Source organism: Stenella coeruleoalba (assembly GCF_951394435.1).
Source record: "Stenella coeruleoalba genome assembly, contig: scaffold_49, whole genome shotgun sequence".
Classification (NCBI taxonomy): Eukaryota; Metazoa; Chordata; class Mammalia; order Artiodactyla; family Delphinidae; genus Stenella; species Stenella coeruleoalba.
In genome coordinates, this window is record NW_027646118.1 from 1,122,404 (window position 1) to 1,134,836 (window position 12,433).

The following is a 12,433-nucleotide window of genomic DNA, read 5'->3' on the forward strand; positions in this document are numbered from 1 at the left end:
ATGCGCTGACTCTCCAAGTGGGGAGAGTGTTAGTAAAGCATCTGGAATGTTGCACCCGAGTACCAGGGGAGGAAAACTGAGACATATTTGAACACGTCTCCCGTTCACATGGTTGATCATACTTGGGTTCCACATGCATGTTTTAGCTGAAGGAAGAATACCTAAAACCTGGGAAGTTGAAACCCGTGGAAAGGGTACCATGCAATATGACTTCAAAGGGTCTTCATTTGCTCACCGAACCTCTCCAATCCTATCACTGCTGCGTTTATGCCCCTGTACACATGCTTGATTCTCTTTCGGAGACATAGCAATCCATAGGTTTTAAGATACTTACTAGTCAGGTACATTCTTAGGCGTTTAATATGCGGTGTTGAGTCCATTTCGTTGAGCAAGGAGTAGCTCTTGTCTATTCCATATTTGGCTTAAGGAACTTTATCTGTGCTCATTTCAATCTCTGGTTTTATGCAGCAACCCAACTCACCTTTCCCCTTAAGCAAGCATAAGTTGGTTTTCTAAATTTGAGACCCTGTTCTGTTTCGGAATTCAGTTCCTGTGTAGCCAAGTTTACATTCCGTGTATTACTGATATCTTATGATGTTTCTTTTTCTGTGTGACTTATTTCAGTTAGAATCATCGTACCTTAATCTACTCATTATGCTGCTACGGGCCTGATGACATGGATTTCATTGCTGAGTGATACTGCATTGTACGTAAGTACCACAAGTTCTTTATCCATTTTTCACTTTCTGCGATGTTGAACTTGTACTGTAAACGAGGTTCTTGTAAACAGAGCCGTTCCAAACTTTGGGGTGGCTGTGTCTTTTTGATTTTAATTTCCCTAAGCTATAGGACCATAAGTGGAATTGCCCTAGGCTCTGTTGCTTTGTTTTTTAGATGTTTCAGGAAACACCATACACTTCTCCCGAGTGGTTGTTGGCAATTTACATCCCGCCCATCAGCATAACAAGGCTCCCAGTTCTCCATGGCCTGTCCTGCCTTTCTGGATTTTACACTTTTTTCAGATGGCCCTTTTGACCGGGGGGAAGTGAGACTTCATTGTAGTGCAGATTTCCTTTGCAAGCTTGCTTGGTTGGCCAAAAAGGGCGTATGCGTTTTTTCCTGAATATATTCAGGAAAAAACGCATACGCCCTTTTTGGCCAAGTGCATCATTGTGGACGTTCTGCCTCTTTTCCTATGCTTTCAATGCAATTCCAGTCTACCTCCTGAAATCGGTTTCCTGCAATTCTGCCCCGCTTTCAAGTCCTCTTGGCAGCCTTACTTCAGTCTATTTTTGGACGATAGCTGTCATTTATAACTCTGCAGGTTTGTGAATTACAGTGCCCCTGAGCTCCTTTCTTCAACTCGCTTTCTTGTGACCTGGCCGCAACACTGCAGGATGGCTTCAGGACCTAATCTGGTTCCGGCACGGCACGCTGAGCCTTTGGTTAATTCCTCTTCCTGGTGGGAAATGAGAGTTAAATTTGCCTGTCCAGACACCTCCAGCTAGCCTCTCATTGGTTCTCGCTATTCCTGTTCATCTTCCGCAGAAATTGCAAACTGGGCCAAACAGGAGGTTAAAGGCGCTGACTCTCCAAGTGGGGAGAGTGTTAGTAAAGCGTCTGGAATGTTGCACCCGAGTACCAGGGGAGGAAAACTGAGACATATTTGAACACGTCTCCCGTTCACATGGTTGATCATACTTGGGATCCACATGCATGTTTTAGCTGAAGGAAGAATACCTTAAACCTGGAGAGTTGAGACCCGTGTAATGGGTACCATTCAATATGACTTCAAAGGGTCTTCATTTGCTCACCGAACCTCTCCAATCCTATCACTGCTGCGTTTATGCCCCTGTACACACGCTTGATTCTCTTTTGGAGACATAGCAATCCATAGGTTTTAAGATACTTACTAGTCAGGTACATTCTTAGGCGTTTAATATGGGGTGTTGAGTCCATTTCGTTGAGCAAGGAGTAGCTCTTGTCTATTCCATATTTGGCTTAAGGAACTTTATCTGTGCTCATTTCAATCTCTGGTTTTATGCAGCACCCCAACTCACCTTTCCCCTTAAGCAAGCATAAGTTGGTTTTCTAAATTTGAGACCCTGTTCTGTTCTGTAATTCAGTTCCTGTGTAGCCAAGTTTACATTCCGTGTATTACTGATATCTTATGATGTTTCTTTTCTGTGTGACTTACTTCAGTTAAAATCATCATACCTGAATCCACTCATTGTGCTGCTAAGGACCTGATGACACAGATTTCATTGCTGAGTGATATTGCTTTGTAAGTAAATACCACAACTTCTTTATCCATTTTTCACTTTCTGCGATGTTGAACTTGTACTGTAAACGAGGTTCTTGTAAACAGAGCCGTTCCAAACTTTGGGGTGGCTGTGTCTTTTTGATTTTAATTTCCCTAAGCTATAGGACCATAAGTGGAAGTGCCCTAGGTTCTGTTGCTTTGTTTTTTAGATGTTTCAGGAAACACCATACACTTCTCCCGAGTGGTTGTTGGCAATTTACATCCCGCCCATCAGCATAACAAGGCTCCCAGTTCTCCATGGCCTGTCCTGCCTTTCTGGATTTTACACTTTTTTCAGATGGCCCTTTTGACCGGGGGGAAGTGAGACTTCATTGTAGTGCAGATTTCCTTTGCAAGCTTGCTTGGTTGGCCAAAAAGGGCGTATGCGTTTTTTCCTGAATATATTCAGGAAAAAACGCATACGCCCTTTTTGGCCAAGTGCATCATTGTGGACGTTCTGCCTCTTTTCCTATGCTTTCAATGCAATTCCAGTCTACCTCCTGAAATCGGTTTCCTGCAATTCTGCCCCGCTTTCAAGTCCTCTTGGCAGCCTTACTTCAGTCTATTTTTGGATGATAGCTGTCATTTATAACTCTGCAGGTTTGTGAATTACAGTGCCCCTGAGCTCCTTTCTTCAACTCGCTTTCTTGTGACCTGGCCGCAACACTGCAGGATGGCTTCAGGACCTAATCTGGTTCCGGCACGGCACGCTGAGCCTTTGGTTAATTCCTCTTCCTGGTGGGAAATGAGAGTTAAATTTGCCTGTCCAGACACCTCCAGCTAGCCTCTCATTGGTTCTCGCTATTCCTGTTCATCTTCCGCAGAAATTGCAAACTGGGCCAAACAGGAGGTTAAAGGCGCTGACTCTCCAAGTGGGGAGAGTGTTAGTAAAGCGTCTGGAATGTTGCACCCGAGTACCAGGGGAGGAAAACTGAGACATATTTGAACACGTCTCCCGTTCACATGGTTGATCATACTTGGGATCCACATGCATGTTTTAGCTGAAGGAAGAATACCTTAAACCTGGAGAGTTGAGACCCGTGTAATGGGTACCATTCAATATGACTTCAAAGGGTCTTCATTTGCTCACCGAACCTCTCCAATCCTATCACTGCTGCGTTTATGCCCCTGTACACACGCTTGATTCTCTTTTGGAGACATAGCAATCCATAGGTTTTAAGATACTTACTAGTCAGGTACATTCTTAGGCGTTTAATATGGGGTGTTGAGTCCATTTCGTTGAGCAAGGAGTAGCTCTTGTCTATTCCATATTTGGCTTAAGGAACTTTATCTGTGCTCATTTCAATCTCTGGTTTTATGCAGCACCCCAACTCACCTTTCCCCTTAAGCAAGCATAAGTTGGTTTTCTAAATTTGAGACCCTGTTCTGTTCTGTAATTCAGTTCCTGTGTAGCCAAGTTTACATTCCGTGTATTACTGATATCTTATGATGTTTCTTTTCTGTGTGACTTACTTCAGTTAAAATCATCATACCTGAATCCACTCATTGTGCTGCTAAGGACCTGATGACACAGATTTCATTGCTGAGTGATATTGCTTTGTAAGTAAATACCACAACTTCTTTATCCATTTTTCACTTTCTGCGATGTTGAACTTGTACTGTAAACGAGGTTCTTGTAAACAGAGCCGTTCCAAACTTTGGGGTGGCTGTGTCTTTTTGATTTTAATTTCCCTAAGCTATAGGACCATAAGTGGAAGTGCCCTAGGTTCTGTTGCTTTGTTTTTTAGATGTTTCAGGAAACACCATACACTTCTCCCGAGTGGTTGTTGGCAATTTACATCCCGCCCATCAGCATAACAAGGCTCCCAGTTCTCCATGGCCTGTCCTGCCTTTCTGGATTTTACACTTTTTTCAGATGGCCCTTTTGACCGGGGGGAAGTGAGACTTCATTGTAGTGCAGATTTCCTTTGCAAGCTTGCTTGGTTGGCCAAAAAGGGCGTATGCGTTTTTTCCTGAATATATTCAGGAAAAAACGCATACGCCCTTTTTGGCCAAGTGCATCATTGTGGACGTTCTGCCTCTTTTCCTATGCTTTCAATGCAATTCCAGTCTACCTCCTGAAATCGGTTTCCTGCAATTCTGCCCCGCTTTCAAGTCCTCTTGGCAGCCTTACTTCAGTCTATTTTTGGACGATAGCTGTCATTTATAACTCTGCAGGTTTGTGAATTACAGTGCCCCTGAGCTCCTATCTTCAACTCGCTTTCTTTTGAGCTGGCCGCAACACCGCAGGATGGCTTCAGGCCCTAATCTGGTTCCGGAACGGCACGCTGAGCCTTTGGTTATTTCCTCTTCCTGTTGGGAAATGAGAGTTAAATTTGCCCGTCCAGACACCTCCAGCTAGCCTCTCATTGGTTCTCGCTATTCCTGTTCATCTTCCGCAGAAATTGCAAACTGGGCCAATCAGGAGGTTAAAGGCGCTGACTCTCCAAGTGGGGAGAGTGTTAATAAAGCGTCTGGAATGTTGCACCCGAGTACCAGGGGAGGAAAACTGAGACATATTTGAACACGTCTCCCGTTCACATGGTTGATCTTACTTGGGTTCCACATGCATGTTTTAGCTGAAGGAAGAATACCTTAAACCTGGAGAGTTGAGACCCGTGGAATGGGTACCATGCAATATGACTTCAAAGGGTCTTCGTTTGCTCACCGAACCTCTCCAATCCTATCACTGCTGCGTTTATGCCCCTGTACACACGCTTGATTCTCTTTTGGAGACATAGCAATCCATAGGTTTTAAGATACTTACTAGTCAGGTACATTCTTAGGCGTTTAATATGGGGTGTTGAGTCCATTTCGTTGAGCAAGGAGTAGCTCTTGTCTATTCCATATTTGGCTTAAGGAACTTTATCTGTGCTCATTTCAATCTCTGGTTTTATGCAGCACCCCAACTCACCTTTACCCTTAAGCAAGCATAAGTTGGTTTTCTAAATTTGAGACCCTGTTCTGTTCTGTAATTCAGTTCCTGTGTAGCCAAGTTTACATTCCGTGTATTACTGATATCTTATGATGTTCCTTTTTCTGTGTGACTTATTTCAGTTAGAATCATCGTACCTGAATCTACTCATTATGCTGCTACGGGCGTGATGACATAGATTTCATTACTGAGTGATACTGCATTGTACGTAAGTACCACAAGTTCTTTATCCATTTTTCACTTTCTGCGATGTTGAACTTGTACTGTAAACGAGGTTCTTGTAAACAGAGCCGTTCCAAACTTTGGGGTGGCTGTGTCTTTTTGATTTTAATTTCCCTAAGCTATAGGACCATAAGTGGAAGTGCCCTAGGTTCTGTTGCTTTGTTTTTTAGATGTTTCAGGAAACACCATACACTTCTCCCGAGTGGTTGTTGGCAATTTACATCCCGCCCATCAGCATAACAAGGCTCCCAGTTCTCCATGGCCTGTCCTGCCTTTCTGGATTTTACACTTTTTTCAGATGGCCCTTTTGACCGGGGGGAAGTGAGACTTCATTGTAGTGCAGATTTCCTTTGCAAGCTTGCTTGGTTGGCCAAAAAGGGCGTATGCGTTTTTTCCTGAATATATTCAGGAAAAAACGCATACGCCCTTTTTGGCCAAGTGCATCATTGTGGACGTTCTGCCTCTTTTCCTATGCTTTCAATGCAATTCCAGTCTACCTCCTGAAATCGGTTTCCTGCAATTCTGCCCCGCTTTCAAGTCCTCTTGGCAGCCTTACTTCAGTCTATTTTTGGACGATAGCTGTCATTTATAACTCTGCAGGTTTGTGAATTACAGTGCCCCTGAGCTCCTTTGTTCAACTCGCTTTCTTGTGACCTGGCCGCAACACCGCAGGATGGCTTCAGGACCTAATCTGGTTCCGGCACGGCACGCTGAGCCTTTGGTTAATTCCTCTTCCTGGTGGGAAATGAGAGTTAAATTTGCCCGTCCAGACACCTCCAGTTAGCCTCTCATTGGTTCTCGCTATTCCTGTTCATCTTCCGCAGAAATTGCAAACTGGGCCAAACAGGAGGTTAAAGGGACTGAATCTCCAGGTCGGGAGAGTGTTAGTAAAGCGTCTGGAATGTTGCACCCGAGTACCAGGGTACGAAAACTGAGACATATTTGAACACGTCTCCCGATCACATGGTTGATCATACTCTAGGTTCCACATGCATGTTTTAGCTGAAGGAAGAATACCTTAAACCTGGGTAGTTGAAACCCGTGGAATGGATACCATGCAATATGACTTCAAAGGGTCTTCATTTGCTCACCGAACCTCTCCAATCCTATCACTGCTGCATTTATGCCCCTGTACACATGCTTGATTCTCTTTTGGAGACATAGCAATCCATAGGTTTTAAGATACTTACTAGTCAGGAACATTCTTAGGAGTTTAATATGGGGTGTTGAGTCCATTTCGTTGAGCAAGGAGTAGCTCTTGTCTATTCCATATTTGGCTTAAGGAACTTTATCTGTGCTCATTTCAATCTCTGGTTTTATGCAGCACCCCAACTCACCTTTACCATTAAGCAAGCATAAGTTGGTTTTCTAAATTTGAGACCCTGTTCTGTTTTGGAATTCAGTTCCTGTGTAGGCAAGTTTACATTCCGTGTATTACTGATATCTTATGATGTTTCTTTTTCTGTGTGACTTATTTCAGTTAGAATCATCATACCTGAATCCAGTCATTGCGATGCTAAGGGCCTGATGACACAGATTTCATTGCTGAGTGATATTGGTTTGTAAGTGAATACCACAACTTCTTTATCCATTTTTCACTTTCTGCGATGTTGAACTTGTACTGTAAACGAGGTTCTTGTAAACAGAGCCGTTCCAAACTTTGGGGTGGCTGTGTCTTTTTGATTTTAATTTCCCTAAGCTATAGGACCATAAGTGGAAGTGCCCTAGGCTCTGTTGCTTTGTTTTTTAGATGTTTCAGGAAACACCATACACTTCTCCCAAGTGTCTGTTGGCAATTTACATCCCGCCCATCAGCATAACAAGGCTCCCAGTTCTCAATGGCCTGTTGCCTTTCTGGATTTTACACCTTTTTCAGATGGCCCTTTTGACCGGGGGGAAGTGAGACTTCATTGTAGTGCAGATTTCCTTTGCAAGCTTGCTTGGTTGGCCAAAAGGGGCGTATGCGTTTTTTCCTGAATATATTCAGGAAAAAACGCATACGCCCTTTTTGGCCAAGTGCATCATTGTGGACGTTCTGCCTCTTTTCCTATGCTTTCAATGCAATTCCAGTCTACCTCCTGAAATCGGTTTCCTGCAATTCTGCCCCGCTTTCAAGTCCTCTTGGCAGCCTTACTTCAGTCTATTTTTGGACGATAGCTGTCATTTATAACTCTGCAGGTTTGTGAATTACAGTGCCCCTGAGCTCCTTTCTTCAACTCGCTTTCTTTTGAGCTGGCCGCAACACCGCAGGATGGCTTCAGGCCCTAATCTGGTTCCGGTACGGCACGCTGAGCCTTTGGTTATTTCCTCTTCCTGGTGGGAAATGAGAGTTAAATTTGCCCGTCCAGACACCTCCAGCTAGCCTCTCATTGGTTCTCGCTATTCCTGTTCATCTTCCGCAGAAATTGCAAACTGGGCCAAACAGGAGGTTAAAGGCGCTGACTCTCCAAGTGGGGAGAGTGTTAGTAAAGCGTCTGGAATGTTGCACCCGAGTACCAGGGGAGGAAAACTGAGACATATTTGAACACGTCTCCCGTTCACATGGTTGATCATACTTGGGATCCACATGCATGTTTTAGCTGAAGGAAGAATACCTTAAACCTGGAGAGTTGAGACCCGTGTAATGAGTACCATGCAATATGACTTCAAAGGGTCTTCATTTGCTCACCGAACCTCTCCAATCCTATCACTGCTGCGTTTATGCCCCTGTACACACGCTTGATTCTCTTTTGGAGACATAGCAATCCATAGGTTTTAAGATACTTACTAGTCAGGTACATTCTTAGGCGTTTAATATGGGGTGTTGAGTCCATTTCGTTGAGCAAGGAGTAGCTCTTGTCTATTCCATATTTGGCTTAAGGAACTTTATCTGTGCTCATTTCAATCTCTGGTTTTATGCAGCACCCCAACTCACCTTTACCCTTAAGCAAGCATAAGTTGGTTTTCTAAATTTGAGACCCTGTTCTGTTCTGTAATTCAGTTCCTGTGTAGCCAAGTTTACATTCCGTGTATTACTGATATCTTATGATGTTTCTTTTCTGTGTGACTTATTTCAGTTAGAATCATCATACCTGAATCCACTCATTGTGCTGCTACGGGCCTGATGACACAGATTTCATTGCTGAGTGATATTGCTTTGTAAGTAAATACCACAACTTCTTTATCCATTTTTCACTTTCTGCGATGTTGAACTTGTACTGTAAACGAGGTTCTTTTAAACAGAGCCGTTCCAAACTTTGGGGTGGCTGTGTCTTTTTGATTTTAATTTCCCTAAGCTATAGGACCATAAGTGGAAGTGCCCTAGGCTCTGTTGCTTTGTTTTCTAGATGTTTCAGGAAACACCATACACTTCTCCCAAGTGTCTGTTGGCAATTTACATCCCGCCCATCAGCATAACAAGGCTCCCAGTTCTCAATGGCCTGTTGCCTTTCTGGATTTTACACCTTTTTCAGATGGCCCTTTTGACCGGGGGGAAGTGAGACTTCATTGTAGTGCAGATTTCCTTTGCAAGCTTGCTTGGTTGGCCAAAAAGGGCGTATGCGTTTTTTCCTGAATATATTCAGGAAAAAACGCATACGCCCTTTTTGGCCAAGTGCATCATTGTGGACGTTCTGCCTCTTTTCCTATGCTATCAATGCAATTCCAGTCTACCTCCTGAAATCGGTTTCCTGCAATTCTGCCCCGCTTTCAAGTCCTCTTGGCAGCCTTACTTCAGTCTATTTTTGGACGATAGCTGTCATTTATAACTCTGCAGGTTTGTGAATTACAGTGCCCCTGAGCTCCTTTCTTCAACTCGCTTTCTTTTGAGCTGGCCGCAACACCGCAGGATGGCTTCAGGCCCTAATCTGGTTCCGGAATGGCACGCTGAGCCTTTGGTTATTTCCTCTTCCTGGTGGGAAATGAGAGTTAAATTTGCCCGTCCAGACACCTCCAGCTAGCCTCTCATTGGTTCTCGCTATTCCTGTTCATCTTCCGCAGAAATTGCAAACTGGGCCAATCAGGAGGTTAAAGGCGCTGACTCTCCAAGTGGGGAGAGTGTTAGTAAAGCGTTTGGAATGTTGCACCCGAGTACCAGGGGAGGAAAACTGAGACATATTTGAACACGTCTCCCGTTCACATGGTTGATCTTACTTGGGTTCCACATGCATGTTTTAGCTGAAGGAAGAATACCTTAAACCTGGAGAGTTGAGACCCGTGGAATGGGTACCATGCAATATGACTTCAAAGGGTCTTCATTTGCTCACCGAACCTCTCCAATCCTATCACTGCTGCGTTTATGCCCCTGTACACACGCTTGATTCTCTTTTGGAGACATAGCAATCCATAGGTTTTAAGATACTTACTAGTCAGGTACATTCTTAGGCGTTTAATATGGGGTGTTGAGTCCATTTCGTTGAGCAAGGAGTAGCTCTTGTCTATTCCATATTTGGCTTAAGGAACTTTATCTGTGCTCATTTCAATCTCTGGTTTTATGCAGCACCCCAACTCACCTTTCCCCTTAAGCAAGCATAAGTTGGTTTTCTAAATTTGAGACCCTGTTCTGTTCTGTAATTCAGTTCCTGTGTAGCCAAGTTTACATTCCGTGTATTACTGATATCTTATGATGTTTCTTTTCTGTGTGACTTATTTCAGTTAGAATCATCATACCTGAATCCACTCATTGTGCTGCTACGGGCCTGATGACACAGATTTCATTGCTGAGTGATATTGCTTTGTAAGTAAATACCACAACTTCTTTATCCATTTTTCACTTTCTGCGATGTTGAACTTGTACTTTAAACGAGGTTCTTGTAAACAGAGCCGTCCCAAACTTTGGGGTGGCTGTGTCTTTTTGATTTTAATTTCCCTAAGCTATAGGACCATAAGTGGAAGTGCCCTAGGTTCTGTTGCTTTGTTTTTTAGATGTTTCAGGAAACACCATACACTTCTCCCGAGTGGTTGTTGGCAATTTACATCCCGCCCATCAGCATAACAAGGCTCCCAGTTCTCCATGGCCTGTCCTGCCTTTCTGGATTTTACACTTTTTTCAGATGGCCCTTTTGACCGGGGGGAAGTGAGACTTCATTGTAGTGCAGATTTCCTTTGCAAGCTTGCTTGGTTGGCCAAAAAGGGCGTATGCGTTTTTTCCTGAATATATTCAGGAAAAAACGCATACGCCCTTTTTGGCCAAGTGCATCATTGTGGACGTTCTGCCTCTTTTCCTATGCTTTCAATGCAATTCCAGTCTACCTCCTGAAATCGGTTTCCTGCAATTCTGCCCCGCTTTCAAGTCCTCTTGGCAGCCTTACTTCAGTCTATTTTTGGACGATAGCTGTCATTTATAACTCTGCAGGTTTGTGAATTACAGTGCCCCTGAGCTCCTTTCTTCAACTCGCTTTCTTTTGAGCTGGCCGCAACACCGCAGGATGGCTTCAGGCCCTAATCTGGTTCCGGTACGGCACGCTGAGCCTTTGGTTATTTCCTCTTCCTGGTGGGAAATGAGAGTTAAATTTGCCCGTCCAGACACCTCCAGCTAGCCTCTCATTGGTTCTCGCTATTCCTGTTCATCTTCCGCAGAAATTGCAAACGGGCCAAACAGGAGGTTAAAGGCGCTGACTCTCCAAGTGGGGAGAGTGTTAGTAAAGCGTCTGGAATGTTGCACCCGAGTACCAGGGGAGGAAAACTGAGACATATTTGAACACGTCTCCCGATCACATGGTTGATCATACTCTAGGTTCCACATGCATGTTTTAGCTGAAGGAAGAATACCTTAAACCTGGGTAGTTGAAACCCGTGGAATGGGTACCATGCAATATGACTTCAAAGGGTCTTCATTTGCTCACCGAACCTCTCCAATCCTATCACTGCTGCGTTTATGCCCCTGTACACACGCTTGATTCTCTTTTGGAGACATAGCAATCCATAGGTTTTAAGATACTTACTAGTCAGGTACATTCTTAGGCGTTTAATATGGGGTGTTGAGTCCATTTCGTTGAGCAAGGAGTAGCTCTTGTCTATTCCATATTTGGCTTAAGGAACTTTATCTGTGCTCATTTCAATCTCTGGTTTTATGCAGCACCCCAACTCACCTTTACCCTTAAGCAAGCATAAGTTGGTTTTCTAAATTTGAGACCCTGTTCTGTTCTGTAATTCAGTTCCTGTGTAGCCAAGTTTACATTCCGTGTATTACTGATATCTTATGATGTTTATTTTCTGTGTGACTTACTTCAGTTAGAATCATCATACCTGAATCCACTCATTGTGCTGCTAAGGGCCTGATGACACAGATTTCATTGCTGAGTGATATTGCTTTGTAAGTAAATACCACAACTTCTTTATCCATTTTTCACTTTCTGCGATGTTGAACTTGTACTGTAAACGAGGTTCTTGTAAACAGAGCCGTTCCAAACTTTGGGGTGGCTGTGTCTTTTTGATTTTAATTTCCCTAAGCGATAGGACCATAAGTGGAAGTGCCCTAGGTTCTGTTGCTTTGTTTTTTAGATGTTTCTGGAAACACCATACACTTCTCCCGAGTGGTTGTTGGCAATTTACATCCCGCCCTTCAGCATAACAAGGCTCCCAGTTCTCCATGGCCTGTCCTGCCTTTTTGGATTTTACACTTTTTTCAGATGGCCCTTTTGACCGGGGGGTAGTGAGACTTCATTGTAGTGCAGATTTCCTTTGCAAGCTTGCTTGGTTGGCCAAAAAGGGCGTATGCGTTTTTTCCTGAATATATTCAGGAAAAAACGCATACGCCCTTTTTGGCCAAGTGCATCATTGTGGACGTTCTGCCTCTTTTCCTATGCTTTCAATGCAATTCCAGTCTACCTCCTGAAATCGGTTTCCTGCAATTCTGCCCCGCTTTCAAGTCCTCTTGGCAGCCTTACTTCAGTCTATTTTTGGACGATAGCTGTCATTTATAACTCTGCAGGTTTGTGAATTACAGTGCCCCTGAGCTCCTTTCTTCAACTCGCTTACTTTTGAGCTGGCCGCAA

General features: G+C 43.9%; 1 long non-coding RNA gene across 11 annotated transcripts in view; it reads left to right on the plus strand.

Moving 5' to 3' along the window:
• The window catches only part of LOC307181315, a 2,020,778-nt gene that overhangs the window by 1,114,938 nt on the left and 893,407 nt on the right, over positions 1–12,433 (plus strand). The gene's annotated exons all lie outside the window — the stretch shown is intronic.